Here is a 4,498-nt window from a genome sequence, read left to right as displayed (position 1 = left end):
CCACCCGCGCCCCCCGCGCGCGCCCCCCCCCACGCACAAACCCACACACACACACACCCACACACACACACACACACACACACACACACACACACACACCCCCCCACACACACACACACAAATCACTTTTGGCAAAAATAAATAAATAAAAATTTAGGCCATTATTTTAGGAAGTTGATATGTTTTTTTGTTTTTTTTTGGAAATTGAGTTTCCAGTTAACAATTAATAAATTATTAAATTAAGCGATGAATAACTTATAATAATCAATTTATGCGATATATTCAATGAATTGTGTCAACCCTAATTGTGACCTCGAAAATTTGTGTAGGCAAAAAATAAACCAGCTATTTGCACATATATGTTGTTGTTTTCCACACTAAAAGCATTAAGTGTTTCCTGCATTGATTTCCTTTAAGTGATTCTAATGGTAATGATTATTTTAACGAGCATTACTTGACGGCTCCACAGCGCCTGTGTGTGTGTGTGTGTGTGTATGCGTGTAGGGGTGGGTGTGTGTGTGTGTATGTATCGGTTCATGAGGAGGGGTGTGCACGCAGGGAGCAGCCGAGGCGGTGCTTATGGAGGGATATTCTCACTCACTCTCTGCCCTGCACTACTTCACCGCTTTCACCGCCTCCGTTTGAAGTTGGCTGGCCGCTCTGCTCCTCGCCGGAAAGAAAGCAGAAAATAAATAATAATAAAAAAATTAAAGATAAATTAAAAAATCCCAGGATTTGTACCCGGCTGTAGGGCTGCACCACGACGAGCTCAAAAACAACGGAGCGTCGACAGAAAGGTAAACGACCCGCTACCGACAGTACACGTCCGGACTCGCAATGATTGAAGTTTCGCTGCGCGTTTTAGCGGCAGATCAGCGCCAGCAGCACACAGCGGGATTATTCCAGCCGAAAAAAAAAACGAGGTTTGCGTTATAAATCCAGCGAGTTCTGCACAGGATCATGTTGTGACAGCGGAATACTTAAGCAGAAGCATCAGAGCAGACAGACTGTATATGAATGCTCTGCGCTCTGCCTCATCTAAGGACATTATTTCAGTTCCTTTTGCAGGCTGTCACGTCTACTTGAATTACATTTGGTGCACCAAGATGTCTGATTTCTCTGGGACTCAACTGTAGGTGCTTTTCTGAAAACTGTCTGCATGATTTACAGTCTGACAGCCCACTAAGCAAACAGGTCATTTTTCCCATGTGATAGGATCTTATCAGAGTGACCCTCATGCGTGGCAATGTGTGTTGCAGGTTATGTTGCTGTACAAGCTGCAACACTGCAACCTCAACCAAAACACACATGAAACAACCCAGGGGGAGGTGGAGGTGCAGGTGGTGGGCATTTGTCAGAAATGTGACAGCAAATCCTTCATAGTTGGTGGTAAGCGGGCGTTGGTAGTTACTGCCACCTCTGAGAGCTCATTGTTTACTCAGAGCTCCCTTTTCAGTGTCTTTTGACAGTAAATGGTGAGTGTAACTTCCAGTCTTTGCACTGACTGAAAAAGGTTTTGTTGCTGACATCCAGAAGTTTTAAGGACTGGGAGTTTAACAGCTTTTCGTTACGTCAGCCGTGATGTTGTGTATGGCCACATTTGAGGTGAATTACCTGTAAAACCAAATTTTGTGATCTGTTCCCTTGTAAATGTTTAGAGATGTGAAACTGGTACGATCTGAGAAATGACATCGATGGTTGCTATGTGCGTGAATTATTTCACTTCTCTATAAATATATCATATATTCATTACTCACTTCCTTTATTATGTCACCATACAGCCCAAATTATGCATCATTTAATGATAATTAATTTGGCATTCAGATTTTATAAAGGGCTTATTGTGGCGGTAGCCCAGGGCTACACGTTTTCTTCTTTAGGGTGGGGGGGGCCTTAAAGTTTGAATGATTTATTTTTCTACATTAATAGGTGGTTAATAGTTTTGAGTTTCTATACATAAAATTGTGAAGTTATAACAGAACTTAAAAGGGAAGTTAAAATTTCAGTGACTGCACAATAAATCAATTAATCACATGATAAATTAAAAGTAGCTCACTATTGTCCATTTTGTTATTTAATATTTTGCTTGTAGAAACATCAAAATCCAATTTTATTTAAGGTTTCTGTAGTTTTTTTATGTTGAATATTTACAACATCTCTCAGTCACAGTATTTCATGTTCTTTACAAAATAAAAGCTTTTTGATTATTGAGAGGTTGAACTTGCAAAATTATGCCATTATCAACATATTACTTGAAAATGGTCTCAAAACAACAACGTTATGGTTTATTTCAATAATATTTGGGACAATTTATCGTCGTGACAGGGTTAGCTGCACAAACAGGCCCAGATTAGCTGTGAAAACTTTTGGGGTCGTTTATTTGCATGAATGAAGAAATTTCAGGAAAGGCTGCTGGTCTGTTTTATTTTGTTTTCCATTAAGAATCTTTTTCTGAAAACCATGGAGCCCTCCAGTAGGGGTGATGTTGGAAATTGGTCTCATATCATCCAAAAAAATAAGTATCGGATTGCCTCTAATACATGGTCTGAACCAGAAATGATCCGCGCCACTGAACCGCCATCTTGGTAGGCAAGCGCAACAAAAAGAAAATATACTGACACTCTTGACAAATGTGCAAGAGAATATCAACAAAATCTCTTTTGTCGGCATCGACCCGACAGAAAACGTGGCTTGTTTGTTGTTGCCATAGCAACTACATAGCAAATGTCATGACGGATAATTACAGATACCTACCAAGATGGCGGTCAGCTACAGAGTTCCTGGAAGTGTGACGTCACATGAATCACTCCATTCCAGCAATTAGTCCGCCCCAGGATTTCGCTTGTTGTGTTGAGTAATACCACTTAGTCAAAACGTTTCTAGCATTTCACACTATAAAATATGTAATAAATGTGTGTATGAATCGTGCTGATATCGTTATCGGGTCAATATCGGTATCAGCCAGAATGCAGGTTACTATCGGATCTGTATCGGAAGTGAAAACGTTGTATCGGAACATAGAATCCGTTGTATCGGAAATAATTAGGATTTCTCCTAATTATGTAGGAGAAATCCTACATAATTATCAATATCAGGGTTGAAGTTGATAGAAATTTTGAAAATATGTATTTATTATGACATTTTTAATAATACCTAAACATGAGGCAAAAAGCAGGTAAATATACATTTTTTGACTTGTAACTTTATTTGCTGAAGTTGTTAGCGTGTTAACCGGTAAAAGCAAGCAGAGGTCTCAGTTTCTATGTGTCACATACTCACCGTTCTGTGTTGCCATTGTTCTTCCAACCATTTCACCAAAGAGACTCTTTAACCTCTTCGCTATCACTGTTACTGGTGTATAAAAAGTTATAATAAATAAACAATGCTTTATCAGCCTGGATGCCCGCAAGGCTTATAATCCACCTGGGGAAACCCTGAAATTACCTTAAATTGGACGAGTAAGGGGAATTTATGGGGTTGGGAACCAAACTGACTCCAGCCCAGGGCCTCATATTCTCCTAACTTCGGCCCTGTTCTCACAGCACCATGAGTGAAAAGGTTTTGTTTTATTATTATTTAATATGCTGTTCTTTAATGTCATTTTTTAAAACTGTTTTTGTGAAAGTCTTTGTTTTTTACTGATGTGTTAGAGGAAACCGTGTGATTCCATTTCTGATTAATTAAAAAGACATTTAATGTTTCAGTTTCTGTTAGTGAATTCGTGGGCGAACCAGTTAAGACCACCACAAAAGAAAAAAAAAAAAAAGAAAAGCGTCTGTGGTTGTATGACAGCATGTTACCTCTCAAGTCTGGTCAGGTTTTACTTTTTTCTCTCACTCTGTCTGAGAGCGGATTGCCGTTCTACAAGGCTGCCTCCACAAAAAAAAGCTATTATATAAGTCACATTCAAGTCTGAACTCAGAGTGATGGGCAGTCCTCACTCTGAATCTGGGAGAGTGAGCGAAGCCTCGCCTACATTTTCCAAGAATCTGTGATTCATACTGCCGTGAATGTCGCTTCTCTCTTTTCTTTTTTTCTGTTTTGGTCTGATTTAGAGTCTATTTATGTGGGGTTCCACTTTAACTGGTGTTTCTCCTGGGTTGAGCTTGTAGTTTGCATAACATTGAATTCCTCAGATAACACCAAGCAGAAACAGACAAGGGGAAGCCTTGTTTTAATAGATTATGCTTAGCTCTCACTATGCAGTATTAAAATACTTTTCTGTGAGTATTTGAGTTATTACAAAACGGAGATTTATATATGCAGCTCTGGTAAAAACAAAGAGCCCACTGCACTGAACCCCATTGAAAACTTCCTGGTTTTTCCTCCAGATATTGGTTTCCGAGTTAAAACATTAGTATCGTTTCTAAATTAATTTCAACTTGTTTTCTTTGCATTATTTAAGGTCTGAAAGCTCTGCATCTCTTTTGTTATTTTGACCATTTCTTATTTTCTGCTAATAAATATACTAAATTTTTGCTTGGAATTTCAGAAACAT

General features: G+C 39.0%; 1 protein-coding gene across 1 annotated transcript in view; it reads left to right on the top strand.

The window, feature by feature from the left end:
• The first annotated feature begins 568 nt into the window (after positions 1 to 568).
• dgkaa (diacylglycerol kinase, alpha a) overlaps positions 569 to 4,498 on the top strand; it is a 35,042-nt gene continuing 31,112 nt past the window's right edge. Inside the window, exon 1 of the mRNA XM_007553613.2 lies at positions 569 to 797. The gene's annotated coding sequence lies outside the window, so the exon portion shown is untranslated. The remainder of the gene's footprint in view (positions 798 to 4,498) is intronic.

Source organism: Poecilia formosa, unplaced genomic scaffold (assembly GCF_000485575.1).
Source record: "Poecilia formosa unplaced genomic scaffold, Poecilia_formosa-5.1.2 Scaffold57, whole genome shotgun sequence".
Taxonomy (NCBI): domain Eukaryota; kingdom Metazoa; phylum Chordata; class Actinopteri; order Cyprinodontiformes; family Poeciliidae; genus Poecilia; species Poecilia formosa.
This window is presented reverse-complemented; position numbering and strand designations above follow the sequence as displayed.